A 12,981-nucleotide genomic window follows, 5' to 3' on the forward strand; every position below is an offset into this window, starting at 1 on the left:
GCATTCTGTATTGAGGTCTTAGAGTCCTCAATTTCACTTTTTAAGTATTTAATGTCAGTCTCATGTTTGTTAATTTTATTTTCAAATAGTTGTAATTGTGGACTTATAGACTTTGCCAAGTTAGCCACTAAATCCCAGAGAGAGTCCAATGTTACCTCCTGGGGCTTCTCTATTTGAAGAAAGTGTAACTTAGGTTTATTTAGTTCACCTGCTGGCAAACTGTCTCTTCCAACGTCGTGTTTGGTTCCTGCTTCCCCCTCTGATTCCTCCTCAGTCTCCGCATTCGGGCTTCCCTGCAGCAGCAGGGGCCCCGGCAACACAGTTCCCTCGTTGATCTCCTGAGCCTCCGGGAGGAGGTGAACTCCAACTTCCGGGAGTACCTCAGCTCGCGGCGAACTGGTAGACTGAGGGCGTGGGGGAGGTGCTCTCACGTCGGGGCTTAAGGATGTTTCTGGCCCCATGGAGAACGACGCAGACTCGCCGCCACTGCGCGCCTCCTGCAGGGAACTCCCCGACGATATCGTTGGCGTTTGCTGCATTCTCCGAACAAGCTCCTCGATATTGCCGAAGACAGGCGTTCTAGAGCGCTGTGAGGCTCCACCAGCGCTCCTTCCTCTCCTCTTCGGCATGGCTAAGCAGGTAAAATTTTCCCCAGAAGAGTAAAATAAGTAAGACGAGCTTGGGGAGAGTGTGCTCAGACGTACTAGCATTCGGCCATCTTGGATCGTTCAATCCCCCCTCTTACACTGTTAACATGAATGACATCACGTCTTCTCCCTGGAAACTGTTATGTGGAGTCCCGCAGGGTTCACTTCTGTTCCCTATTCTTTTCAATATCTATATGTCTTCTTTGAAACTCTTCCACCTATCTCCCTTTGAAACATTATTTACATATACAGATGACATCCTTGTCCTTCTTGAGATAGATTTGAACCTTACTAATCTCATGGAGAATATAATAGCATGCATAATGAAATTCCAATCTTGGGCCCTCACTGTACAAATGAAACTGGACGACTCCAAAACAAAACTACTTTGGCTTGGCCCAAAATTAGATCAGTTATCCATGCTCATTTCTTTATCTTCTGGTCCCACACTCCAGATTGAATTCTCAAGCAAAGTTCTGGGCATCATTATTGACTCTACACTTTCCTTCAATGACCATCTCAACTCTCTGGTAAAAAAAATGTTTTTTTAGTCTCCACATTTTGCTGTCCTTGTACAATTAATCATTCTTTCCAGACTGGACTATTCTAACTTCATCTAAGTCTAACCAAGAAAAGTCTTCAAAGACTTCAGCGGATCAGAACACTGCAGCTAGGTTGATCTTTGCAAAAAGTAAATTTGATCATGTTTTCCCGCTTCTGTCAAAACTTCACTGGCTTCCAGTAATTTCTAGGGTTCACTTTAAATGTGCCTGCCTAACATTCAAGATCCTACAGGGCATTCTTCCTCCTCTAATTCCACTTTCTTGGAATTCTTCAAGACCTGACACTACTAGATCCACCCAAAAACTTAAACTATCTTTCCCCTTGTTAAACGGCATCATCTATGTGGGAAAATTAGGGAAATCTCTTTTCTTCAAAATCACTGAGCTTTGGAATAACCTTACTGCCCTGCTGCGGAATCTGGGCTCCTTCCAATTATTCCGAAAGCATCTGAAAACTTGGCTATTCTCAAAAATGTAATTCTCACTCTCTCTTTATAATCACTAATTTTTATTATGTCCTTCCTTCCTTATATTAAATTCCTGTAAACCGTGCTGAACTCTATCTTTATGGAGAGGATGCGGTATATAAACTTAAGGTTTAGTTTAGTGTAATAAAGGATTTTGGACTCTTACTGGACGGCGTTCTGGGGAAAAAGCAAGTACTACAGAAGGGACGGACTACACCTCAACAAAGAAGGAGCAAGAGTTTTGGCAGGCAACATGAAGAAGGCAATCGAGAAGGCTTTAAACTGAAAGATAGGGGAAAGCCGACAGTCGACCACCGGTCGATGGCACGGATAGCAGGATGCCCCGACGAAGAAGCAAAGGAAAACTACTCCTACACAAGAGAAGACGACCTCACGGCAAATAAGGGAGAAAAAGCAGGAAGGGACAAATCAGACACAGGAGGGGACGACCACACAGCAAACAAGGGTGATAACACAGGAGCAGTTAAGGATATCGTAATTGAAACTACAGGGACGGCCAAGAGTAGAAGGTCCAAAAAGGTAACACGTAGGGAACTTAGATGTATGTATACGAATGCTAGAAGTCTAGGTAACAAAATGGGGGAACTAGAGACAATAGCAAGACATGACATATTGGATATCATTGGCATAACAGAAACATGGTGGAATGAAGAAAACAAATGGGACACAGTACTACAGGGATACAAGCTGTATAGAAGAGATCGAGTAGGGCAGAAAGGTGGAGGTATTGCTCTATATATTAAGGAGGGAATAGATTCTGTTGAAATGGTTACAACAGAAATGAAAGAGAAGCTTGAGTCACTCTGGATCAAGATTCCTGGTCAATTTGGAGCAGATACGAAAATTGGCCTTTACTATCGTCCCCCAGGACAGGCGGAGGAAACTGACTCAGAAATGATGGAGGAAATCAAACAAGAATGCAAGACAGGCAATGTAATTATATTGGGAGACTTCAATTTCCCAGGGATAGACTGGAAACTAGCAACCTCCAACTGCGGCAAGGAGGCCAAGTTCCTGGAGGTGCTAGGGGATTGCTTCCTGGAACAAATGGTAAAAGAGCCGACAAGAGGCAACGCCACCTTGGACTTGGTCCTAAATGGCCTCACGGGACCGATAATAGTAGTGGAAGTCATGGTTCCACTGGGAACGAGTGATCACAATGTAATTAACTTTAAACTTGACATCGGGAAAGGGAAACATGCCAAAACCTTAACCACCACATTGAACTTTAAAAAGGGTAAATACGATAGCATGAGAGCCATGGTAGAAAAACGACTCGAAAAGAAGGTGGACAAACTTGAAACGGTAGATCAGGCATGGTCCCTACTGAAAAATACTATCACAGAAGCACAAGATCTCTACATTCCGAGGATTTCCAAAGATCGGAGATCAAAGAGCAAAAGAGAACCGGCATGGCTTACCAAACAGGTGAAGGAAGCCATAAAAGAAAAGAAGGACTCTTTCAAAAAATGGAAATACATAAAGACAACCGAAGCCTGGAACAAACATAAAGATGATCAGAAGAAATGTCACAAGGCGGTGATGGATGCAAAACAGGAATATGAGGAAAAAATAGCCCAGGAGGCCAAAAACTTCAAGCCCTTCTTTAGATACGTGAAAGGGAAAAAACCTGCAAAAGAGGCAGTCGGACCCTTGGACGACCAGGGAAGAAAAGGGTACATCAAGGAAGATAAACAAATCGCAGACAAACTAAATTCCTTCTTTGCGTCCGTCTTTACGAAGGAGGACACCTCAACAATACCTGAAGCGGAGAAAGTGTTTGCAGGAGAAATAGAAGACAGCCTCACCACAGTTGAAGTGGACTTAGACCAGATATACTATCAGATCGACAAACTTAAAAGTGACAAATCCCCTGGACCGGATGGAATTCACCCGAGAGTCTTAAAGGAATTGAAGGTTGAAATCGGAGAGTTATTGCAAAAACTTGCAAACCTGACAATCAGAACTGGACAGATACCGGACGACTGGAGGATAGCGAACGTCACCCCAATTTTCAAAAAAGGATCGAGAGGGGAACCGGGCAACTATAGACCTGTGAGTCTTACGTCTGTCCCCGGCAAGATGGTTGAAGCACTGATCAAGGATAGCATGGTCCGGCACTTGGACGCACACGACTTGATGAAACCCAGTCAACACGGATTCAGGAAAGGGAAATCATGTTTGACGAATTTACTCCAATTTTTTGAGACCGTGAACGAGCAAATTGATAGTGGGAAGCCGGTGGACATAATATACTTGGACTTCCAGAAAGCGTTCGACAAAGTTCCACACGAAAGACTTCTCAGGAAACTACAAAGCCATGGCATAGAGGGGGATATACAAAGATGGATAGGCAAATGGCTGGAAAACCGAAAGCAGAGAGTGGGCATAAATGGGAAGTTCTCCGACTGGGAGAAAGTGACTAGTGGTATACCCCAGGGCTCGGTACTTGGGCCGATCCTTTTTAATATTTATATCAATGATCTGGAGGAAGGAACATCCAGTGAGATCATCAAGTTTGCAGACGATACAAAACTATGCCGGGCGATCAGATCGCATGAGGATAGAGAGAAACTCCAGAGCGACTTGTGTCGGTTAGAAACATGGGCGGAGAAATGGCAGATGAAGTTCAATGTGGAGAAATGCAAGATAATGCATTTAGGCAATAAGAATAAGGAATACGAGTATACAATGTCAGGTGCAACTCTGGGGAAGAGTGAACAAGAAAAGGACCTGGGTGTACTGATAGATAGGACCCTGAAGCCGTCGGCACAATGCGCGGCAGCGGCAAAGAAGGCAAATAGAATGTTGGGCATGATAAAGAAAGGAATCTCGAGTAGATCGGAGAAAGTTATAATGCCGCTTTATAGGGCAATGGTCAGACCACACTTGGAATACTGCGTCCAACATTGGTCTCCCTACCTAAAAAAGGATATAAAACTGCTGGAGAGGGTGCAGAGACGAGCAACAAAACTGGTGAAGGGTATGGAAAAACTGGAATACGAGGACAGACTTATAACACTAGGATTATTCTCCCTTGAGAAAAGGAGACTGCGTGGGGATATGATCGAGACCTTCAAAATACTGAAAGGAATCGACAAAATAGAGCAGAGAAGATTATTTACATTGTCCAATTTGACACGGACTAGAGGACATGTAATGAAGCTAAGGGGGGACAGGTTCAGGACTAATGTCAGGAAGTTCTGCTTCACTCAGAGAGTGGTTGACACCTGGAATGCCCTCCCAGATGAGATTATTGCGGAATCGACCGTCCTAGGCTTCAAGAGCAAACTAGATGCATATCTCCTTAAGAGAGGCATGTAAGGATATGGTGGACTATAAATTAAGACAGGTGTACACCTGGCAGGGCCTCCGCGTGTGCGGATCGCCGGACTTGATGGACCGAAGGTCTGATCCGGAGATGGCATTTCTTATGTTCTTATGTACTCCCATCCTGTCTATTTGTGGCCCTTCCACTTTTTGTACTGTAGGCTAAGACATTGAAACATGATGACAGATAAAGGCCAAATGGCCCATCTAGTCTGCCCATCCACAGTAACCATTATCTCTTTCTCTCTCTGAGAGATCCCATGTGCCTATCCCAGGCCCTCTTGAATTCAGACACAGTCTCCATTTCCACCACCTCCTTCGGGAGACTATTCCACGCATCCACCACCCTTTCCGTAAAAAAGTATTTCCTCAGATTGCTCCGGAGCCTATCACCTCTTAACATCATCCTATGCCCTCTCATTGCAGTTTACTTTCAAATGAAAGAGACTCGACTCATGCACATTTATATTATGTAGGTATATCTCCCCTCTCTCACTTTTCCTCCAAAGTATACAGACTGAGATGTTTAAGTCTGTCTCTATAAGCCTTATCACGAAGACCACAAACTATTTTAGTAGCCTTCCTCTAGACTGACTCCATCCCTTTTATATCTTTTTGAAAGTGTGACCTTCAGAATTGTACACAATATTCTAAATGAAGTCTCACCAGTGTTATACAGAGGCATCAATACCTCCTTTTTCCTACTGGCCACACCTCTCTCTATGCAACCTAGCATACTTCTAGCTTTCACCGTCACATTTTCAATCTGTTTGGCCACCTTAAGATCATCACATACAATCACACCCAAGTCCTGTTCTTCCGTCGTGCACATAAGTTCTTCACTCCCTAAACTGTACCGCTCCCCCTGGTTTTTGCAGCCCAAATGCATGACGTCTCATTTCTTAGCATTAAATTTTAGCTGCCAAATTTCAGACCATTCTTCAAGCTTCGACAGGTCTTTCTTCATGCTATTCACACCATCTGGCTTGTCTACTCTATTGCAGATTTTGGTATCATCCGTAAAGAGGCAAATCTTACCCGACAACCCTTCAGCAATATCATTTATAAAATTGTTAAGAAGAACAGGCCCAAGAACAGACCTTGAGGCACACCACTAGTAACATCCCTTTCCTCAGAGCGATTTCCATTGATCACTACCCTATGTCGCCTTCCACTCCAGTCCTCAGAGTTCAGTCTCCAGACAAACCATTAGTACTGTAAACTTTAAAAAAGAAAAAATATCAAATCATTCTCTCTTTGGCATATAGTAACATATAGTAAGTTAAGTAAATGACGGCAGGTAAAGACCTGAACAGTCCATCCAGTCTGCCCATTATAAGGAATAGCCTTCCTTAGCACCACTAAATAAATAAAAATCCCCATCAAAATAGTACAATCTTATTTTTTGCTCATGTGTGGCCGAAATAGATTTGTCAACAATCCAACCCCCCCCACACACACACACACAACCCCCCCAAAAAAAAAAAAAACAAACCCGAAAGAGATGTAAAATAAGCATGGTATCAAAGATAAGATACAGAAAAGGCCCACCACATGTGCCCTACACATTAACAGCATTGCACATAATCTATAATAATGCTAGCCGCGCATGCGCACTCTCGCCGCGTGTTCCCTGAGATCTGATCTGCCGTGCTATGCCAGTGAGAGTGCACATGCGCGCTTAGTACGTCACTGGCGGGGATGGAGAGAAGCAGCACTGCTGGGCAAGGGGCCGTCCTCGCCCGCCCCGGCTTCCTGGTCACACCGAGACCAGGGCAATCTCAAGGCGCAGTGGCCATGCTAGGGGTAGGGTAGGGAGGAGGGCTTTGAGGCAGGCGGCTGTCGGCGGAGAGCAGCTGAATGCAGGAAGCGGAGCGGCCAGGTAAAAAAAAACCCAAACAAACAAACAAACGAGCGAGCCAGGCCGCTGAGAAAGCGCAGGAGGCCCGGGCCGGGCTGCGGAAGGGGACAGAGCTGGGGCGGTGAGCCTTCCCTGCGGCTGTCCGCTGAGGCGAATAGCTTTCCAGCGGCTACGTTTCACTCCCTCTGCCACAACTTCCTGTTTCCGGCAGGGCAGGACGCGGCAGATGGAAAGAAGTTGCGGCGGAAGGAGCGGGACGTTGGAGAAGCAAACTTTTGGGTGGTGTTGGAAACTTCAGAGACAGGTTTGTAGGTCGGACGTGGGGATGGGGCGTTTGAGAATGAGGGAGAGAAGTCGGGCCGCGGATGTGAGACTCGGGAGAATGGGAGGAAGAGATGCCAGACCATGGGCAGAGCAATCCACGCGCTTTGAATTTGGGTGAAGAGAGCTGTTTGGGTTGTGAGGGCAGTGAAATGCACGTGACTTGGTATCTCTGGGTTATCTGTTCTTTAAGGCTGGCTGAGTTTTGCTTAATATCTGTTTGGAAGGTTGAAAACAATTGCTATTGTCTTTAAAATTGGCAGTCTGGATGATGACGTCAAAATTCAATGCAATTCATGGAAGTGGTGTGGGGGGAGGGAAATGGAGGGAGAGGGAATGCTGCTTTGGCTTCTTCACAGGGAAGTGGTGGGAGAGAAATGCTGCTGCATAGGAAGCAGGGAGAGAGACAGATAGATAGAAAGACAGACAGAAAGAAAAGAAGAAAGACACAGGGGCAGGGAGATACACAGAAAGACAGACAGACAAAGGGGGCCAGGGACAGAGACAGACAGAAAGAAAGACAGCGGGAGTGAGAGACAGAAATAAAGACAGACAGACAGACATATATTCTAGCACCCGTTAATGTAACGGGCTAAAATACTAGTGTTAAGCTAAAATCTTGAAGTTATTTTTAGCTTAAACAATTTTGATATTGCCTGCTTTGATGCACATTACTACATTCTAGAAAAGAACCCATTGACTGTTCACCTATCAACAATAAACAAGTATCTTCGGCTTTCTTTTTTCACATTATGATGCTCCTGGAAAAAAAAAAAAAAAAAGGACATTGTGTCTGAGTGTAAATTTCAAAGCTTAGGTGATATCCCCTTTGAGGAAACCAAACCTTTGGAAGCTGAATTTCTTTCCTTCTTGCATATTTAGTTCTAACATTTATATTTCAATGAAAATAAGATCTTTTTGAAACAAATAGGCATGCCATACTGAGTTCATCAATCCCAAAGTCCATTTCCAGATCACTAGAAGATTAATCATGGTTTCCACGAAGAGCCCCAGCCGCTTTAGTCTTTCCTCACACGGAAGTCGTCTCATCCCTGTTATCATTTTTGTCACCCTTCTCTGTACCTTTTCTAATTTGGTTCATTAATGAATGCACAATTTGGTAGTCTCAACAGATTGAAACTACCAGAGCCACCAGCAGTTCTGATAAATCAACCACCAAATGGGGTCAACAAACAAAATAGGAGCTAACAAAAAAAGAACCCAATCAAAAATCTATCTATCTACTGAGAAAGTCCTCAAAAATTTTCATAAACTACACAGACACAGACACAGAATGTATTCAGGAAAAAGGACTCAAAGCAGTCATGTTTCAGTTGAAATGCCTGCATCGGAAGTCAAAAATTATGTAGTGTTGCTCTTGTTTTAAACACAGTATATCAGTGCAATTGATGCTGACAACACTCTGAACTGCATATCACATAGATCCCTTTCAGAGCAGCTTCTTTTGTCATTTCCATCTTGCTACAGGTGACATAACTTACTCAACTTCAAGCAGTGAAATGGTTCAATCACCATTGTGCACTACCTGTAACAACATTTACAATTTATATTCCACTAACAAAACTTCTCTATTTCTTCTCATCGCACTGGAAGTAGAAGAAGTTTTGTTAGACCACTCGGCAGTCTTGCAGCCAAAATTGAAGCGGGTTCTCTGAGGGGCAAGCCGATTTGACGAAACGCGTCAGAACCCGAAATTTTGATTCAGACAACATCTCAAGCTAAGTACAACAATTATCATTCACAAAGCTATACAATATTTACCACCGATAGACTGATGCCAAAAAAGAGAAAGCTTTGCAAGTGCTGTGATTGACCAAGGAAGGCACATTTAGGGGCGTGACCCCGGCTGTGGTCTTTCTACCACCTCGGTTCTGAGCACTTTCTTGCCTCTCAAGGTGTCTTACCACAGCATGAAAAGTAGTACTTGTTGAGTGGAGTGAGTCTTTATAATAATAATAATAATGATAATTTTATTCTTATATACCGCCAAAGCCATAGTAGTTCACTGGACTATTAGTCACTTTGATCGCACCTTAGTGTGATAAGCTTTTCCCAGTTTATAATTTGTGGAGTTCTAGAGCAGTGATCTCTAACGCAAACCCTTTGCAGAGCCACATTTTGGATTTGTAGGTACTTGGAGGGCCTCAGAAACAATAGTTAACGTCTTATTAAAGAAATGACAATTTTGCTTTTGGCCAAGTCTTAATAATAATATTGTTACTTATAGCTACAGAGACATATGATCAAGAAACTTTTATTTTACTTTTGTGATTATGATAAACATATTGAGGGCCTCAAAATAGTACCTGGCGGGCTGCATGTGGCCCCCGGGCCGCGAGTGTGAGACCACTGTTCTAGAGCAGGGTTCTTTAACCACCGGTCCATGGACCAGTGCCGGTCCACAGAAATTTCCTGCCGGTCCACAGGGCCAGCACGTGCATCAGGCCCACGACCGCCGGTTCACGGTGCAATCGATACGGCGTTATCTTCGAGTCAGCTCCCTCTTCCTAACTGATTCAGTGCACAAAGCCACAGGCCGTGGCTCCTACAGGCATCCTGCGCCTGAACCGGAAGCCTTCTCTCTGACGTTGCAACGTCAGAGGGAAGGCTTCCAGATGAGGCACGGGACGTGCAAGGTGCAATTAGTACTATTAGGGGGGGCGGGGTCTGGGCTGGAGATTGGTTAGAGATGGGCGGGGTCCAGCCCACGACTTAGCCCAGTGTTCTTCAACCACCGGTCCATGGACCGATGCCGGTCCACAGAATAATTATTTTATTTATGCCGGTCCGTAGGTGTAAAAAGGTTGAAAAACACTGTTCTAGAGCAACACTATGTCCACAAATCAAAATGCAGGACAAGTTCCTGGTTCTTTTGAAAGTGACTGTCTCTCTCTCTCTCTCTCTCTCTTCCTTGCTCCTCTGCAGAATGCCCTTTTAGTAGCCCTTTTCCTCTTTTCCAATAGTTTTTGAGTCTGCCTTATCCTTCACCTCAGGAGCTTACTCCCAGTGGCGTAGTAAAGGGGGGGGGGGCGGTCCGCCCCAGATGCCATCTTGGTGGAGGCGCTGGTACCCGTCCTCTTCTCTGCTCCCCCACCACCAACACTCACACACTTTCACCCCCACCCCATACCTCTAGCTTTTCTAGCAGCTACTCCAACATGTTTCTTGTGCCAACATCGGCTCTCTCTGATCTCACTTCTGGGTCCCGCGCCTAGGAAGTGATGTCAGAGGGCGAGCCAACACCAACATGGGCAGCAAGTTCATGATGCTGCTCATGCAGGAAAAATTAAAGAGGTACAGGGGAAGGGGGGGTGGCGGGGGGGGTCGGGAGGAGCAGAGGGGAGGGTGCCACCACCGCGGGCGCCACTCAGCCTCGCTACTAGAGAGTTGCGCAGGGACAGAAATCCCACCCGTCCCCGTCAAAGTCCCACCCGTCCCCGTGAGGAATCCCACCCGTCCCCGCGAAGAATACCCTCCGTCCCCGCCCATCCCTATAAACTTCTGAAATAGTTATTTCATTTAATTATGCTACTGAATTAAAGGCTCTGGTAGAAACCCATTTACAAATAAGCAAAGAGACTTTATTAATTTGGAAATATTAATTGGGAAGAATACATACTTTGTAAACGGGTTTCTACCAGAGCCTCTAATGTTTATAAATTTTTATCAACACAACTAATATACTACTTTATCCTGAAGAAAAAAAAAAGAAATAGAATTTTTTTCCTACCTTTGTTGCCTGGTTTCTGCTTTCCTCATGGTTCTCATTCAATTCCTTCCATCCACTATCTCTCTTCTCTCTGCGTCTTCCATTTGCTCTGTTACTGTGCCTCTCCCTTTCTCCCCCTTCCAAATTGGTCTGGCATCCATCTTCTTCCCTCCGCTCCCCCCATAGTCTGGCATCTCTGTCTTCTTCCCTGCCAGCATCTTCGCCCCACTCTCTCTTCCCCATTTCCCTTCAGCGTCTTCTCCCTACTCTCTCTTCCCCATTTCCCTTAAGCATCTTCTCCCCACTCTCTCTTCCCCATTTCCCTTCAGCGTTTTCTCCCCACTCTCTCTTCCCCATTTCCCTTCAGCGTCTTTTCCCTCCATCTTTCCCATGTCCTGTCAGCGTCCTTCTCCTCCCTCTGGATTCCCCATGTGCTTTCAGTATCCTTCTCCCCCTCTGTCTTCCCCATTTCCTTTCAGCGTCCTTCTCCCCCCATCTTCCCCATGTCCTGTCAGCGTCCTTCTCCTCCCTCTGTCTTCCCCATGTGCTTTCAGTATCCTTCTCCTCCCTCTGTCTTCCCCATGTCCTTTCAGTGTCCTTCTCCCCCTCTGTCTTCCCCATGTCCTTTCAGTGTCCTTCTCCCCCCTCAGTTTTACCCATTTCCCTTAAGTGTCTTTTCCTATCCACTCCACCTTTCCTCCCTTTCTCCTTCCCTGCCCCTTACCTTCATGGCGCTTCCCCACCCGACCGACAACAGAACAGGCCCGGTCCGACAAACCTCCCTGCCCTGAATCCAGCTGCTGTAAGAAGGTAATTTAGATTCGCAGCTACAGGGCAGGGAGTTTTGTCGGACCGGGCCTGTTGTCGGTCGGTCGGGGGAAAGCACCACGAAGGTAAGAGGATCTGGCCAGCTCTGCACCCCCCCAAGGCTGCCCCGGGGTGGACTGCCACCTCCCGCCCCCCCCCCCCCTTGGTACGCCACTGCCTTGAATTTTTCCTACCTGCCCTGCCGCAGCACACAGCCGACCGGAAGTCTTTCCGATGTCAGCGCCGACGTCAGAGAGAGGGAGGGCTTTGCTTAAGCCCTCCCTCCTACGTCAGCACTGACATCGTGGAAGACTTCCGGGTCAGCTGTGTGCTGCGGCAGGGCAGGTAGGGAAAAGAAGACGAGCCTCACGGCTCGAGTGCATCCAACCCCGCAGGAACCCCGCAACCCCAGGGGGCATCCCCACGGGATCCCTGTGACCCGAAGGAGGAACCCACGGGATTCCCGTCGTCCCCATTCCCATGCAGCTCTCTACTCACTATGCCACTACTTACTACAGCTATCCCTTACTACTTTTGGAGGCTTCAGCTAAAGCAGGGTGTCAAAGTCCCTCCTCGAGGGCTGGAATCCGGTTGGGTTTTCATGATTTCCCCAATGAATATGCATGAGATCTATTTGCATGCACTGCTTTCATTGTATGCTAATAAATCTCATGCATATTCATTGGGGAAATCCTGAAAATCCGACTGGATTGCAGCCCTTGAGGAGGGACTTTGACACCCCTGAGTTAGAGACTATAATTCCTGCCTCAGGATCCACCCTTTCAGCTTGGGCTTCCTTGCTTGGCTGCTTCATCCTATGCCTGTCCCTTAGACTCCATAGTCTCCCACCCACTGTCATTCTTTCGGATAAGAACCCATTTGCTATCCGTTTCCTTCTGGCTTCTTCCATGCTTAGTGATGGGGGTTTCTTAGGGTTTCTTCCTATCATCCTTTTCCCCCTAGGGCTTCCTCTGGACTCCTAGATGTGCTTTAACCGAGTAGGCATGATACAGAAACAGCTTCCAGCCGAGTCCCATGGGCTTGGCTGTCTGTCTCTGCATCTCCAACTATGGGTGCCTTCTCTGACTTTCACCTGATCCTGGGCTGACCTCCTGGGGACCTTCTAGGGTCCTTTACAACCCTGTTCCATCCCTCATTATCTCGCTGACACCCCTTAAGTGTCACAATATTCCAATGATCAATATACCATGGTTAATCATGTCAAATGCAGCCG

At 46.2% G+C, this 12,981-nt stretch overlaps 1 protein-coding gene across 2 annotated transcripts in view; it reads right to left on the reverse strand.

The window, feature by feature from the left end:
• The window catches only part of ARHGAP18 (Rho GTPase activating protein 18), a 208,637-nt gene that overhangs the window by 79,893 nt on the left and 115,763 nt on the right, over positions 1-12,981 (reverse strand). The window lies entirely within an intron of this gene.

This window comes from Geotrypetes seraphini, chromosome 3, assembly GCF_902459505.1.
Source record: "Geotrypetes seraphini chromosome 3, aGeoSer1.1, whole genome shotgun sequence".
Taxonomy (NCBI): domain Eukaryota; kingdom Metazoa; phylum Chordata; class Amphibia; order Gymnophiona; family Dermophiidae; genus Geotrypetes; species Geotrypetes seraphini.